At 46.0% G+C, this 17,487-nt stretch overlaps 1 protein-coding gene and 1 non-coding gene across 3 annotated transcripts in view; one reads left to right on the top strand and one right to left on the bottom strand.

The window, feature by feature from the left end:
- Positions 1-4,585: 4,585 nt before the first annotated feature.
- The window catches only part of LOC139227650 (CTD small phosphatase-like protein 2), a 91,655-nt gene continuing 78,753 nt past the window's right edge, over positions 4,586-17,487 (top strand). For both annotated transcript variants that reach the window (XM_070858569.1, XM_070858570.1), the window contains exon 1: positions 4,586-4,731. The gene's annotated coding sequence lies outside the window, so the exon portion shown is untranslated. The remainder of the gene's footprint in view (positions 4,732-17,487) is intronic.
- On the bottom strand, positions 8,367-8,440 carry trnat-agu (transfer RNA threonine (anticodon AGU)). The gene has a single exon. It is a non-coding gene; the product is annotated as a tRNA-Thr (tRNA).

The following is a 17,487-nucleotide window of genomic DNA, read 5'->3' as shown; positions in this document are numbered from 1 at the left end:
TGATTGAGGGATAAATATTGGCCCCAGGACACCAGGGATAACTCCCCTGCTCTTCTTCGAAATAGTGCTGTGGGATCTTTTATGTTCACCCGAGAGAGAAGACGGCGCTTCGGTTTAGCATCTGAAAGCAGGTTTAAAATGGTGGATCAGTGAGAAGAAGGGTCGCCAACCTGCCAGCATTGCCCCGGAATCTCCAGGAATTAAATATTAATCACCAGGTCACTGCTGCAGGGAGAAAAATCATAGCATTGAAAGAAATAGATTTTTTATTTTCTTTGAACACTTCCATTTATTAGTTATAAAAATATTGGAGATGTGGGTGGGGAGAAAAAGTCTGTGTAACTGGTTAAAAATTATCCAATCGGCTATTGCCTTTAAGAACATAAGAAATAGGAGCAGGAGTTGGCCATTCGGCCCCTTGAGCCTGCTCCGCCATTCAGTAAGGTCATGGCTCATCTACCTCAACTCCACTTTCCTGCACTATCCCCATATACCTTGATTCCATTAATATTCAAAAATCTATCGATCTCTGTCTTAAATATACTCAATGACTGAACCTCCACAGCCCTCTGGGGTCGATAATTCTAACGATTCGCCACCCTTTGAGTTAAGAAGTTTCTCCTCATCTCAGTCCTAAATGGCCGACCCCTTATTCTGAGACTGTGACCCCTGGTTCTAGACTCCCCAGCCAGAGGAAACATCCTTCCTGCATCTACCCTGTCAAGCCCTGCAAGCAATTTGTATGTTTCAATGAGATCACCTCATTCTTCTAAACTCTAGAGAATGTAGGCCTAGTCTACTCAATCTCTCCTTATAGGACAATCCCCCCTATCCCAGGAATCAGTCTAGTGAACCTTCCTTGCACTCCCTCTATGGCAAGTATATCCTTCCTTAGGTAAGGAGACCAAAATTGTACACAATTTTATTTTCCAATCGGCACGTGTGCTGCAAGGATGGAGGTGTGGGCCGACCAATGACTGGCGTGTGGGAACTGCATCCAATGCAAGTATATCCCTCCTCAAATACGGAGACCAAAACTGTACGCAGTACTCCAGGTGTGGTCTCACTAATACCCTGTACAGCTGTAGCAAGACTTCCCTACTTTTATATGCCATCCCCCTTGCAATAAAGGCCAACATTCCATTTGCCTTCCTAAGTACCTGCATGCTAACTTTTTGTGTTTCATGTGTGAGGACTCCCTGGTCCCTCTGTACTGCAGCATTCCGTAGATTCCATTTAAATAATATTTTGCTTTTCTATTGTTCCTACCAAAGTGGATAACCTCACATTTTTGCACATTATACTCCATTTGCCAAATTTTGGCCCACTCACTTAGCCTGTCTATAAGCCTTTGCAGACTCTTTGTGTCCTCCTCACAATTTGCTCTTCCACCCATCTTTGTATCATCAGCAAATTTGGCTACAATACACTCGGTCCCTTCATCCAGGTCATTAATATAGATTGTAAATAGTTGAGGCCCCAGCACTGATCCCTGTGGCACCCCACTAGTTACAGTTTGCCAAGCTGAAAATGACCCCTTTTGCCCAACACTCTGTTTTCTGTTGTTAGCCAATCCTCTCTATCCGTGCTAATTAGATACGTTTCTGACTAGGTAATATCTTTAGTGATATTTTTCAGTCAAAAAAATAATACTGTGTAGGTTTTCCTTCCCCTTTAATTATTGAGCAAAAATAAACCTAATTATTGAGCAAAAATAAACCTGTTTATTTTGTAAAATCTCATGAAAAAAAATCCTTCTGCACTGATATTTCCAATTTTCCCGAGTGGTTTAGTTAGCAGCAGCAAGTAGTGTGACATCATCCAGTGACCGATACCTGCTCACAATCTCCTCAAAGCAACTAATGGCTGCTTGCAGTAAGAGGGGGACAACTCAACTTTGAGTTATGTTCTTACTGATTGGATTAAAAATGGGAGAAGTTACAGTCTGTATATTTAAAGCACATGTAGGATGATGACAGGTGGCTGTTTATGCATTGACACTTGGGAATTTTCCCCACAACAGCAACTTTTTTGTAACAATTTATTCTCCTGATTTGATCTCAATTTTCCTCAGCCGCTGTAGGGAAAATAATGAAATATAATGGTAAGTGTCACCACCTGTGTGATATGTAGATTTTCTTGTGATATGCTGTTGTTTCTAACATTGCAATATTTTCCCTCCCTTAAGCTTGGTTGGTGTTCTGTCTTGCTGTGATCTCGGCCATATTGAAAGTCAGCACGGATTTGTTAAAGGCAAATCATGTTTAACTAACTTGATCGAGTTCTTTGCTGAAGTAACAGAGAGGGTGTATGAGGATAGTGCAGGTTGATGTGTATATGGACTTTCAAAAGGCGCTTGACAAAGTACCACATTATAGACTTGCTGCAAGATTACAGCACATGGGTTTAAAGGGACAGCGTGGTTACAAATTTGGCTAAGGGACAGAAAGCAGACAGTCGTGGTGAATGGTTATTTTTCAGACTGGAGGGAAATATACAGTGGTGTTCCCCAGGGATCAGTATTCGGACCACTGCTGCTCTTGATATATATTAATGACGTAGACTTGGATATATAGGACATAATTTCAAAGTTTGCAGATGATATGAAACTCAGAAATGTAGTAAACAATGAGAAAGAAAGACTTGGGATTTATATAGCGCCTTTCACGAGCACCAGACGTCTCAAAGCACTTTACAGCTTTACCTTTGAAGTGTAGTCATTGTTGTAATGTGGGAAACGCGCAGGCCGGGGAGCGGAAGGAGCAGCGTGGCAGCGTACCACTCCAGGGAGCAGCACGTGCTGGAGCAGGAGAGCAACGGCAGTGAGGAGGGACGTCACCAAGATCCAGGTCGGTGATTGGAGCGTGGACAGGTACAGCAGGAGCGGCGAGTGATTGTAGAACGACGTGATTGGGGCCCAGGAGAGGCGTGAGTTTGGGGACCAGAAGAGGCGAGGGCCCAGGGGCAGCATGGGCCAGCCCACACTGCGATATGTGCGCACTAGGTCCGTGCAGCAGAGCTGGTGTCCAGTCATCTTGGGTAATCCTTGCCACTGGACTAAGACCTAGCTCTGTCAAGCCCGTGTGGTGGCTGGTGTGTAACGGTCACCACACGTTAAAAAAATCCACGCACCGGCATCTTCCACCCTTGTGGAACATGTAGTTCAGAATTATAAGTCCTTCATTGAAACACTTGTGAACTTTTTGACATGGAAGCAAGTCATCCTTGATTCGAGGGACTGCCTATGATGATGATGATGTGGGAAACAGGGCAGCCAATTTGCGCACAAGCAAGCTCCCACAAACAGCAATGTGATCTGTTTTTTGTTATGCTGATTAAGGATAGTATTAGACTTGAGGACATAGACAGACTGGTAAAATGGGCAGACACTCAGCAGATGAAATTTAATAGAGAAATGTGAAATTATACATTTTGGTAAGAAGACTGAAGGGAGGCAATATGAACTAAATGGTGCAATTTTAAAGGGGGTGCAGGAACAGAGAGACCTGGGGTCTTTTTGAAGGTGGCAGTGCAAGTTAAAAAGGCTGTTAAAAAAGCATATGGGAACCCTGGCTAGTAAATAATGAGAAACTGTTTCCAGTGGCAAAAGGGTCAGCATCCCGAAGACACACATTTAAGGTAAATGGCAAAAGAACCAGAAGCAACATGAGGAACCATGTTTTTACAGTGAGTTGTGATCTGGACTGCACTGCCCGATGGGGTGTTGGAAGCAGATTTAATAACTTTCAAAAGGGAATTGGATAACTAGTTGAAAAGGAGAAATTTGCAGGGCTATGAGGAAAGAGCAGGAGAAGTGGCACTAATTGGATTGCTCTTTCAAAGAACACTCACGAGTATGATGGGCCGAATGGCCTGCTTCTGTGCTGTACTGCACTCTCGCCTGTGAGTCAGCAGGTTGTGGATTCAAGTCAAGAGACGTGGTTGACACTGAGGGAGTGCCGCACTGTCAGAGGTGCCGTCTTTTGGATGACACATTAAAACCAAGATCCCATCTGCCCCCTCAGGTGGACGTAAAAGATCCCATGGCACTATTTTGAAGAAGAGCAGGGGAGTTATCCCCGGTGTCCTGGCCCAATATTTATCCCTCAATCAGCATCATTAAAAAAACAGATGATCTGGTTCATTTTCACACAGCTGTCCGTGGGAGCTTGCTGTGCACAAATTGGCTGTTGCGATTCCTACATTACAACAGTGACTACACGTCATTAAGAAATACTTCACTGGCTGTGAAGCGCTGAGGGACGTGCTGGAGTGGTGACAGGCGCTATATAAATGCAGAGTCTGTGTTTCTGCATCAGCTCCATGTTGCAGTTTGAAATTGGCGGGCAAATGCAGGGGCGGGGCCAAAGAGAGTTGACGCACGGGGAGGGGCGGGGCCAAAGAGAGTTGACGCACGGGGAGGGGCGGGGCCAAGGAGAGTTGATGGGCGGGTCTACGGCTGTCTGACGCACGGGAGTGGGCGGGGCTGACCAGGCGCGTACGTGCTGCTCCGAGGGCACGCGCGGCGGAGCAGGAACGTGCCCTGGCGCGCACGTGCACACAGGTACGTGCGCGGGCCCGCGGTGCATCCGGGTTCGGCGGGAGCCGTCTCTCGCTGGGTGAGCGCGGTGGCGGCGGGAAATGGCGCCCGAATGCTGGCGGGTGTGAAGAGCGCGCGAGCGGCGGCCCAGCGACACCGAGCGGCCGGCGGGCCCCCGCCCCGCACACACGGTCAGTGAGCCCCGGGGGCCGCGGCGGGAGGCTCGGCGCGGACATGTTTTTTTCTTCAGGTTTTAATTTTCTCCTCCCCCCGCGGTGACGGGGGAAAATTCCCCGCCGTCAGAATCTGACAAAGGGACCGGGGCCGCTCGCCGGCCCGCCGCACTCACTAACCCATACTCCCCCTGCCCGGCCCGCTACTCCAGACCGGGGATGCGCGGCGGGCCTAGGGTTTGTTTGCTGAGGGGGGCGGAGCAGCGGCCAGGCTCGGGCTGTTGCTGTGCGAGGCCGCGGGGATGGATTTCAGCCGCAGACCGGCCCCAAACCCCCGGTGACCGGGTTAGTGAGGGTAAAGTACACCGGCCACTCCCCCTCACGGCCCCTCCCCCACACTGGTGCCCCCCCCCCCGGGCCCCTCCCCCGCGCTGGTGCCACCCCCCCGACCCCTCCCCCGCGCTGGTGCCACCCCCCCGACCCCTCCCTCGCGCTGGTGCCACCCCCCGGGCCCCTCCCCCGCGCTGGTGCCACCCCCCCGACCCCTCCCCCGCGCTGGTGCCCCCCCCGGGCCCCTCCCCCGCGCTGGTGCCGACTCCTCCCCCGCGCTGGTGCCACCCCCTGGACCCCTCCCCCACGCTGGTGCCCTGCCCCTCCCCCGCGCTGGCCCCTCGCTCCCCGGCCCCTCACCCTTGCTGTTGGCCCCTCACCCTCGCTGCCCCCCCCCACGGCCCCTCGCTGGGCCCCCTCCCGGACCCTCCCCTCGCTGGTGACCCTCGCCGGCCCAGCCCCTCCCCCTCGCTGGCCCAGCCCCTCCCCCTCCCCCTCGCCAGCCCCTCCCCCTCGCCGGCCCAGCCCCTCCCCCTCGCCTCCCCCCTCCCAGACCCTCCCCTCGCTGGTGGCCCCCCCCCCGGCCCTTCCCCCTTGCTGACCCTGACCCCTCGCTGGCCCCTCCCCCTTGCTGGGCCCCCTCGCTGCCGGCCACTCCCCCTCGCTGCTGCCCCTGGCCCCTCCCCCTAGCGGCCCCAGCCCCTTCCCCCTAGTTGCCCCCTCCCGGCCCATCCCCCCCCCCGGCCCATTTCCCTCGCCGACCCCCCCTGGCCCATTTCCCTCGCCGGCCTCTCCCCCTCGCTGCCCCCCCCCCTCCCCGGCTGGTCTCCCCGGCCCCTCCTCCCCCACTCCCTACCCCCCAGCTGGCCTCCCCCGCTCCCTTCCCCCCACTCCCACTGCTCCCTTCCCTTCACTATTCCAACTGTTTCTATTTGATGTCCTGTTGGAATAGTGAAATTTAGCAACAGTTTATAATAGTTAAATAATTAGTGAGGGAATGCCGCAATACACAGCAAACTGGTCGGCATCTGTAAACAAACAGAGCAGTTTAATCCTTCCAGTCCTTTTGTCAGAAGTCCTCGGCAGAGCATTTGACATCTTAACCATGTATATTGATCCCTGGCAAAAGTGTCTAATCATATTATCTGCAATTGTATTGTTTTCGATTCTGATTTTCACTAGATTTTAGCAACATATTTAATTTTTTTTTAATGAAATATATTGGTGGTCTGTGTGGACATGTATTGGGGAACATCACATACCGCGTTGCAGTCGGCTCCACCTTTAATGTATTTGACCATAACAGAGAAACTCATTTTGGAAAATTGTTTCAATATTAAAATGATTGTTTCAAGCAGCTTCTTAAATTAAGATGCCCGCCAGTCTCCTGCCTGCCGTGTCCCCAAGGTACCCACTCTGCCGTTCAGAACTCAGCTGCTTTGACATTCTACATGCGCTGTACTCACTGACTGGCACAGAAGCATGTTTGAAGAGGCAGGCTGTAATGCTGACAGCTCCATTGTGCTTGTCTCTATGCAACGGACAATTTTAAAATCACCTGGCCCGTTCTTTAGGCTTACGCCACCCCCCCCCCCCCCCCCGGGTAAACACTCGACATTGGAAACATTGCAGCAACCTGGGCCAGTGCAGAGGAGACTGGCTGCATTTCATTGCCCCATCCCTAGTTGCTCTGAGAAAGAGATGGCGGTTGGCTTTATACAGCTGAGTGGCTCGCTGGGCCACTGAAGAGGATCTTGGGAGGCAACCATATCGTGTGAGACTGAAGTTACAAGTGAAGAGTTCCCTTCTCGTTTTTTATGACGATCCAGAAGCTTTCGTGGACATTTCTTTCAGCCCACAAGTTGCCTGATTTATTGAATTTAATTTCACAAAGTGCCATGGTGCGACTCGTATCCAGCACCATACCAGTGAAGCCCAGCAATTTTACTGTTGGCATGCATCCAGGTGCACAGGACCTGGACTTGAAGTATGCAAAGGCAGTAACTTAATATAAACCCAAGTTATAATGGACAAAGCAGCGTGCCATATATGGCTTGCACCATACAGCACATGTTATGTTGGATATATTCTGGTCTCTATCCAGTTCATTTGGATAAAATGAGCGGATCTGTACCACTTATACTGCTTGCTCTCAACAAGAAACATCCAAGATTTGATCTCTATTTGATAAGATTATGTACACCTTAAACAATTTGTTTAAGTTTCAAATGCAAGAAGTAGGAGCAGGCATATTGTGGTCACAGGAATGTGGGAAGGAGGACCTTGAGACAATCACTATCACTAGGGGGGTAGTGCTGGACAGGCTAATGGGACTCGAGGTAGACAAGTCCCCGGTCCTGATGAAATGCATCCCAGGGTATTAAAAGAGATGGCGGAAGTTATAGCAGATGCATTCGTTATAATCTACCAAAATTCTCTGGACTCTGGGGAGGTACCAGCGGATTGGAAAGCAGCTAATGTAACGCCTCTGTTTAAAAAAGGGGCAGACAAAAGGCAGGTAACTATAGGCCGATTAGTTTAACATCTGTAGTGGGGAAAATGCTTGAAACTATCATTAAGGAAGAAATAGTGGGACATCTAGATAGGAATAGTGCAATCAAGCAAACGCAGCATGGATTCATGAAGGGGAAATCATGTTTAACTAATTTACTGGAATTCTTTGAGGATATAACGAGCATGGTGGATCGAGGTGTACCGATGGATGTGGTGTATTTATAATTTCAAAAGGCATTCGATAAGGTGCCACACAAAAGGTTACTGCAGAAGATAAAGGTACGCGGAGTCAGTGGAAATGTATTAGCATGGATAGAGAATTGGCTGGCTAACAGAAAGCAGAGAGTCGGGATAAATGGGTCCTTTTCGGGTTGGAAATTGGTGGTTAGTGGTGTGCCACAAGGATCGGTGCTGGGACCACAACTGTTTACAATATACATAGATGACCTGGAAGAGGGGACAGAGTGTAGTGTAACAAAATTTGCAGATGACACAAAGATTAGTGGGAAAGCGGGTTGTGTAGAGGACACAGAGAGGCTGCAAAGAGATTTAGATAGGTTAAGCGAATGGGCTAAGGTTTGGCAGATGGAATACAATGTCGGAAAGTGTGAGGTCATCCACCTTGGGGGGGGGGGGGGGGGAAAAAACTGTAAAAGGGAATATTATTTGATGGGGAGAAATTACAACATGCTGCGGTGCAGAGGGACCTGGGGGTCCTTGTGCATGAAACTCTTTTAGAGTCTATCTATAAAACATAAAACATTAAATCGTGCCACCCGACCTGGATGACACACCATAAATAATAAATTAGGCCCCAGTGAGATTTGAACTCATGACCCACTGGTTTACTAGATCAGTGCTCTAACCCCTGAGCTATGGAGCCACCTGCTCTGGGAAAGACTCCTTGTGCATGAAAGCATGAAACTCTTTGGAAAAAACATCTTTACAAGTATCAATGCCTTTTCTAAGGATTGAACTCAGGACCTTCAGATTATGAGACTGACGTGCTGCCTACTGCACTAAGTTAGTTTGCAGGTGCAGCAGGTAATCAGGAAGGCGAATGGAATGTTGGCCTTCATTGCGAGAGGGATGGAGTGCAAAAGCAGGGAGGTCCTTCTGCAACTGTATAGGGTATTGGTGAGGCCGCACCTGGAGTACTGCATGCAGTTTTGGTCACCTTACTTAAGGAAGGATATACTAGCTTTTGAGGGGGTACAGAGACGATTCACTAGGCTGATTCCGGAGATGAGGTGGTTACCTTATGATGATAGATTGAGTAGACTGGGTCTTTACTCGTTGGAGTTCAGAAGGATGAGGGGTGATCTTATAGAAACATTTAAAATAATGAAAGGAATAGACAAGATAGAGGCAGAGAGGTTGTTTCCACTGGTCGGGGAGACTAGAACTAGGGGGCACAGCCTCAAAATACGGGGGAGCCAATTTAAAACCGAGTTGAGAAGGAATTTCTTCTCCCAGAGGGTTGTGAATCTGTGGAATTCTCTGCCCAAGGAAGCAGATGAGGCTAGCTCATTGAATGTATTCAAGTCACAGATAGATAGATTTTTAACCAATAAGGGAATTAAGGGTTATGGGGAGTGGGCGGGTAAGTGGAGCTGAGTCCACGGCCAGATCAGCCATGATCTTGTTGAATGGCGGAGCAGGCTCGAGGGGCTAGACGGCCTACTCCTGTTCCTAATTCTTATGTTCTTATGGGGTAGATAAGTGTGTATCGGGAGGTTCTGTTTAATCCGTAACCAGTTTATACAGAACAAGGAGCTTGAACAGGTAGGTGCAGGAGTTAATGAACTGAGATAAGATATAGAATCATAGAATAATATAGCACAGTAGGAGGCCTTTCGGCCCATCGTGCCTGTGCCAGTTCTTTGCTAGAGCTATCGAATTAGTATTGAATAGTAAACCTGATTTGACTGATCTGACAGTTGTACTCACTTGAGTTTCATTGCAAAATAGAATAGAATTGAGATTCCAGATCTGATTTGAGCTCCATTTCACAATATAAATGTGAGTAATAGATGCAAGGACAAGATCCTTTCACACTCGATAATGCACCTGCGCTCCAGCCTTACAACTATCGTACCACTTTGCCATCCTTGTAGCCTGTGCGAATGAGTTGTGCTTGGGATTTGTGCCACAAGAAACTAAATTGAGTCTGTCCAAATGATTTACAGCTGTCAGATGAAGCATTCATCCTATCGTGGACTATATTTGCATCTGGATCTCAGTTGCAGACAGTATCGTCCAGTTTCTTTCCTCCACTTTTTCCTCTTGAAACTTGGAAAAAATTTGCAGAGCATTTTAATTGTGTTTTCTTAATATAAATTGCAGTGTTTACTTTCCATGCTGCATGCCATACCCCAGGAAAGAGCGTGGTCTGGTGATTTCTCCCAGTGCTGCTCTGTTATCTGCTGTTGGGGGTACTCTGATCAATTTGCCCTCTGATTCTTTCTCCCATCCCTGATGGCCCCGTTGAGTTTTGTGGTCGGTCATGTAGAAAAAAAATGCATGCCTTGGTATATTGAGTATTGTTACCTGTTCTGATCTACTGTGCCAATTGTATTTTATTCTGTCAGAAAGGCAAAATACTGCGGATACTGGAAATCTGAAGGGAGAGAAACATAGTTAACGTTTCCTTCTCTGATCTCAGAGCAACTAGGGCTGGGCAATAAAATGCAGCCATGGTCTCCTTGGCAGCTGACCATTCATCACTGCCCTGAAATATTAACTCTGTTTCTCTTTTCATGGATGCTGCCTGACCTGTTGAGTATTTCCAGCATTTTCTGTTGATAATCTATTCTGTTTTGGGACCATTTTGAAATGGGAAGCAGGCAGGGAAGTGGAGTTGAGGCCAAGATCAGATCAGCCATGATCTTACTGAATGGCGGAGCAGCCACGAGGAGCCGAATGACCTATGCCAGCTCCTATTTCTTATGTTCTTATTCTCAAAGTTCATACTTTTTTAAAAAAGTGGCTTTATTTCAGAACACTTACCAGGTGTTACAAACGTCTCAAGTTTTTTGACCGGATTTAAACAGTTAGCGATGCATATCAGAATATCTTTTATTTTCATAAACCAGGAAACAGTGCAGTGGATATTTAATTTTGAAATGAAATGTCTGCCGAGAGCAATTGATACAAAAAAATATGATTTTACCACTACTTGTTGTTGTATTGATCATCGTTTCGTTCACAACATTTTTGTTGGGGAAATTTTTAAGAACTTAAATGTCACAAGGGTTGTCTTCAAAATGCACCTCCCCTTTTTTGTTGTGAGTTTGTAACCTTTCAGGTCTCATTTTCCAGCCCTTTGATAACGGAACTATTACAAGTTGCTTAACTTTGGTTGCGGTCTATTGAGGTGTCATACTTGACATTTTGCGCACAGTATTCTATGCTTACTGCTGTTAAAAGCAGGGCTGTATGTGAAATTGTAGTTCAATATTCAAAGTTTAAAGCAAAATTCAAAAAGTTTTCTAACTGAAATCTACTGTTTTCAGAGAGAACTATATGAAAGCAGAATAGCTTTAAAATGTTGCGTAGCAAGCATCCCTGAGTTCAAAATCTAAGATGGTTTTGCTAAACTGAGATTTGTAAATTTAGCAATGGACCAGTATCTAAAGGTACAATAATGACTGATACTATCTTTGTTTTATGCAGCTAGACCAGTATTCTCTTTTAAGCTCTGGAATTCCCTCCCCTATACCTCTCTACCTCTCTCCTCCTCCTTTAAGATGCTCATTACCACCTCCCTCTGTGATCAAGCTTATGTGGATCAGTGTCAAATCACACTCCTCCCCCCTCGGTCCCATGAACTGTATTTTGTCCTTGGTCCTTCTGCATTGAGCCTTGGTAAATTGTATAGAGAATATATTGTGTTCCTTGTAGAAGTAGCGAGGGATATTTTCATAATTTGTCATAAATGTAAACCAGATAGTTCTAGGTTACAAGGCCGTAACTCAATTAAACTGCTAAACCGAAACTAGGGGTTTATAAGCATTTGCAAACACTAGGATCAAAGTAATGCCTTAACAGCACAATAATTTCTAGTGATTTTTGGTTTTATTTACCATTGCATGGTCAATGTGATAGAAGGGGTGTGTGTGAAAATGGTGACGGTAGATAGTATAAAGTATCTTCACCTGTGTCATTTTGTACTAGAAGTTTATCTGAATGTAGTTTACGTAAAAATGATTAGAGAGGGAAACCTGGGAGTGATCAAGTAGTTGAATTGAAGGTGGCAGTTGACTGCATTTTCCACGGTTTACAGCTGAACCCCTATTTAGATTAACTCTGGATTCACGTTATGGTATCCTGCTTTTTCTTAGATTTTATATGGTGAGAGATTTAGAGCACAGTGGGAATGGTGGAGCATGGATTCAGAACTTGGCCAAAACCTGGGAATGAGCTGTTTGCCTTTGGCAACAGATAAAGTTGTGACATGGGGAAAACGCGGGGGGGGGAAAGAGGGGACTAACAAAGTCTTGAGTTGTTAGCATGAGCCCCCGCACTGGCTGTTGGTGAGGCCATATCTTTGTGCGATTGTCTAGTATTAATGGTGACATTACTGTAGGTTTACAAGAAATATTGATCAACAGGAGGTTTGATGGCGTGCATGGATCAGCAGAGATTTTTCTCCATTGCATGCGTCAGTTTTAATTAGGAAATCTGGTGCTGTTGGCAAAGTTATTGAGCACTTTTTTCACTTGTAAGGAACATATTTAGGAAAAACAGAATTGAGCTTGTTGATTCATAATTAGAATATCTTCAGTAGCACTAACAGCAATCTGAAAATTAATGCTCTTTACCTGTTTTTAATTTGATATGTAATAAGTACAGAATAATCAACCTGCAGACCCTGTTTTCAACAGTTTTCTGTTTATGTGCGCATTTTAGCTGCCATCCCAGATCCAAGCCCAATTTTGCAATCTGCCTTTTTTGCCCTGCTTGGGGCCCCACTCCTTGTCTGACCCAACCATTTTCTGGAATTTCTCCCTCCCAGTTCCTCTTCCTCACCACCTCCCTCCTTAAGAACATCCTTAAAACCTAATTGACTAATCCTTTGGAAATCCCTCCAGTTTCCTAGCTCAGCGTCCCTTTTCCTCAAGCCTCCACGACGCACCTCGTGATGTTTTTCTGCCTGTATGAAGTTGTTATATAAATGTAAGCTGTTTTATTGCCGCTAATAATGCTGCCCCCCTGCAGTGGTGTTCCTGATCAAAACAATGCACTATGTTTTACAAATTGTTAGAAACATTTCTAATGCCGGTTTTCTGATTGATAATTTGCTGCTGGCGCCTGTGCAGAACACCTGGAGTCCTAATCCATAGTATAAAAGAGCGCTGAAATTACTAAACCCCAATGAGTAAAATTTGCCAGATTTCAAGCGACCCACTTTTTTGACCATTTCCCCTCTCCCATGGTTTCATGCAGGCAACTGCACTTTTAGACAGAAGTTCAGAGACTGCCGCAGTCATGTTGCAAATCCATGAGAAATCTGTTTACATATTTGATGTGACTATATTGTATAATTTAGTGTTGACTTAGGATATATGAACCCTTTTAAGTAATGTAAATGCTAAGTTGAAAGTAAATATCTTTTCAATTTTTGGTTCTGATTTGAAATGAAAATTTTTTGCAAAGGTTAGGCATATTGCAAAATGCAGAAATTGCATTGCTTCTGTTGGAGTGTTTGTATGTGTGTCAGAATTGATGAAAGTGTGGGCATTTCTGCTGCCCTCACTTCCTGCTGAAGCTGTAGGACCTGGAAAAGAATGTTGAGGGAGTTAGAACTGGAAATACTGACCCAGAGTGGGGAAAAAAACAAGATCCACTGGGATTGGGCCCCATTTTATAAAGTTGGGAGAAACCCTAATCTAGAACACGTTTTCAGTTGTAAAAGTAGCTCATTTTACTTCAGGATTTGCAGACAAGTTGTATGAATTTTCACATCAAAATTATACTATCTAGCTGTCACATTGCTTAGAAATAGTAATAAATATTAAAGCTGGCAAAACTTCAACATTGCTATTTGGGGTAGAAGTCCTTTTGTTGGAGAGCAGCTAGTGTTGAAACTAGACTGCCCCCTCACGTTACATCTGGTGTTGATGCTCCTGACTTCATATTGTATCGCGCTTAATGGCAGCCAAATGTTTTCAGTCAGCTAAGCTGCAATAATGTCACTACAGTCTCCCTTCTTCCCACTCATTTTAATGGTAAAGCTTCCTACAATATTCAGTGTAACTGTCTTTTCTTTGTGGTGCCGAATCGATGCAAATATAGATCGTATCTCAGGAATTTCTCTTTCCTCACCCCCTCCGAGAATTATATTTCATATAAGGCGCACCTTCAACCTTTTTGTGGTGCACTCTCCCTATATATTTGTGGATTTGCAAGGTTCCCTGCCACAGTACCGAAATGGCTCTCAACAAAGTCACAAATGACATCCTTTGTGACTGTGACAAAGGCAAACTATTCCTCCTTGTTCTCCTTGACGTGTTTGCAGCCTGTGACACAGTTGACCACTCTATAATTCTCCAAAACCTCTCCACCGCCGTCCAGCTGGGTGGGACTGCACTCGCCTGGTTCCATTCTTATCTAATCGTAGCCAGAGAATCACCTACAATGGCTTCTCTTCCCGTCCCGCATCGTTACCTCTGGTGTCCCCCAATGATCTATCCTCGGCCCCCATCCAATTTCTCATCTACATGTTGCCCCTTGGCGACGTCATCCGAAAACACAGCATCAGTTTCCACATGTACGCTGATGACACCCAGCTCTACCTCACTACTACTTCTCTCGACCCTATGGTCTCTAAATTGTCAGACTGCTTGTCAGTCATCCAGTTTTGGATGTGCAGAAATTTTATCCAATTGAATATTGGAAGATCGAAGCCATTGTCTTCAGTCCCCGCCATTGTTTTCAGTCCCCACCACTGACTCCATCCCTCTCCCTAACTTCTGTCTGAGGCTGAGCCAGACTGTTCGCAACCGTGGTGTCATATTTGACCCTGAAATGAGCTTTCGACCACATATCTGCAGCATAACTAAGACCGCCTATTTCCACCTCTAACATCGTTCGTCTCCGCCCTTGTCTCAACTCATCCGCTGCTGAAGCCCTCAACCATGCCTTTGTTACCTCTAGACTTGACTATTCTAACGCATTCCTGGCCAGCCTCCCACATTCTACCATACATAAACTAGAAGTGATCCAAAACTTGGGTTTCCGTGTCCTAACTCGCACCAAGTCCCACTCGCCCATCACCCCTGTGCTCGCTGACCTACATTGGCTCCCGGTTAAGCAACGCCTCAATTTCAAAATTCTCATCCTTATTTTCAAATTCCTCCATGCCCTCGTCCCTCCCTATCTCTAAACTCCTCCAGTTCTCCACCCCCCTCCCCCCAATCTGTGGTCCTCTAATTCTGCCCCCTTGAGCATCCCTGATTATAATCGCTCAACCATCGGTGGCCGTGCCTTCTGTTTGTTGCCTAGGCCCTAAGCTCTGGAACTCCCTGGCTAAACCTCTCTACCTCTCTTTCCTTCTTCAAGACGCTCTTTAAAACCTAGCTTTGGTCACCTGCGCTAATTCCCACTTATGCAGCTCGGTGTCAATTTTTTTATCTTCTAATACTCCTGTAAAGCACCTTGGGACGTTTCACCACTTTAAAGATGCTATATAAATACAAGTTGTTGTTGTTTGGAAAATCTGAGCAGCGAAGCCTGGTGGAATGAATCGCTCTTGAAGTCACTGACGTTCGTTGGGGTGCAGTTCAGCAGTGGCCAAGTGCCCATTCTTTACATATGAGCCGTAACTGGGAGTGTTGCAGGGTATCGAACCACGGATAGCATTGCAGCCGAGCTTTTTTTTCTTCCATCTGACACCTGTGATCCTGGAAACATTATTTTTCTCTTACTTTCCTGATAGCTTGGGCTCTGAGACCAATTGTGGCACAGCATCTTCCGGCAGATGTTATGGCCTAGATTTTGCAGTCAGTGGCGAAGGGACAGTGCTCGTCGTTGACCTCGTTTTAAAAAAAAAACTGCCCACAAAGATCTAACTATCTCTGTGTCGTGCATTTCACCTTTCCCAGCGTTAGTTTGATTCTGGCACTAATTCTCGGGGATCTCCAGCGTCTAACAACAGTGATGTCATCAAGTAGGCTAAGCAGCCAATCACATTGAAGAAATCCCAGAGACAGCAAACCAGGAAGTAAAAAGCACTGATTATCCTTCACTTTTTATACATTTTACAGAGAGCGAAATAAAGATTGAGACATACACATGGGATTAAGGTGGAAGCTGAAATATCGTAAACTTAAATATATATAAAAATCTATGGAGTTCTTACTCTAATGGAAAAAAATTGACATTCCACAACTATAAAATTAGTTTTACAGGGCCAGAGAGGTTGTTCAGTCGTTATGACCCAGTACACCATCGAAAACCAGTTACACCTCTTTAAAAGGCTTAACATTTTTGAGTTTTTTTTAATAGCAATATTACAGCGTAAAAGGGGAAGTCTGCATATTAGGTTAAGTATACTCCAGGTTAGTAGTTCCATGTTGTGTTGGCAGGTGCAGCAACAGCATGTTAGACCATTATAGCTGAGTTCACTTTTGTAGAATCCTGCTGTCATCTTCAGTGATGTCCAATTTCTGCTTTATAATATGTAATGCATATTCTTGATCTAAACCAATTGTATTGCCTAACCATTGGCCCACCATTCGCCATGATACTTCTGAACCTCTGCCTTTTATGCCCTTGTACCCACTTTTTCCCATTGCAGTCATTCCACCTTGTATGGCTCCCCCAAGCCACAGGGGGAGGAAGAAAGAACAAATAGGGTAGAAGGCAGGAGAGATTAAATTACAAAAGGGATGATGGTGAAAGGCAAAAGGGGTCTCGAGGAACTGTAAAAGCAACAGCAGAATCATTACCAGCACCTGCTGGCTGAAAAAAAATGGTAGCAGTGGTTATGATCTGAAATTGTTGAACTCAATGTTAAGTCCAGAAGGCTGTAAAGTGCCTAATCGAAAGATGAGTTGCTGTTCCTCAAACTTCCATTGAGCTTCATTGGAACAATGTACGAGGCCGAGGTCAGAGTGGGATGGAGAATTAAAATGACAAGCGACTGGAAGCTCAGGGTCACGTTTATGGACTGAACGGAGGTATTCAGCAAACCGATCGCCCAATCTGTGTTTGGTTTCCCCAATGTACTGTGAGCAACAAATACAGTATACTAAATTGAAAGTACAAGTAAGTTGCTGTTTCACCCGGAAGGAGTGTTTGGGGCCCTAGACAGTGGGAAGAGAGGAGGTGAAAGGGTAGGTTCCATGGGAAGGGCAGCGGGTGATTGAAGAGTGGACCAGGGTATTGTGGAGGGAATGTTCCCTTCAGAATACTGAGAGGGGAGTGGAGGGGAAGGTGTGTTTGGTGGTGGTATCGCAATGGAGATGGTGGAGGATGATCCATTGAATATGGAGGCTGGTGGGGTGGAAAGTGTGGACAGGGGGAACCCTATTGTGGTTCTGGGAGGAAGGGGAAGGGGTGAGAAAAGTAGTATGGGAAATGGGATGTACATGGTCAAGGGCCCGTCAACCACGGTGGAGGGGAATCCTTGTTTGAGGAAAAAGGAAGGCACATCAGAAGCACTGGTGTGGAAAGTGTTATCGTCAGGACAGATGCGACTGAGAAAGCGGGAGAACGAAATGGAACTTATTTCTTTTTAGTTTACTAGTATTTGGAGGACAGCAGGGTTTGGTGCTATTAAATTAATGAAGTAATATGTCTTGATGAACTTCTCTTGGTAAATGTGGAGGCCTCGATCAATTTTGGACTGGTATGATGCACGCTGACTTAATTCCTGTAATACTTGTTGCTACTAAAATGCTTTCTGAAAAGTACTCAATGAAGTCA

This window comes from Pristiophorus japonicus, chromosome 17, assembly GCF_044704955.1.
Source record: "Pristiophorus japonicus isolate sPriJap1 chromosome 17, sPriJap1.hap1, whole genome shotgun sequence".
NCBI classification, from domain to species: domain Eukaryota; kingdom Metazoa; phylum Chordata; class Chondrichthyes; family Pristiophoridae; genus Pristiophorus; species Pristiophorus japonicus.
The sequence above is the reverse complement of the archived record's forward strand: the minus strand, read 5'-3'. Positions and strand labels throughout refer to the sequence as shown.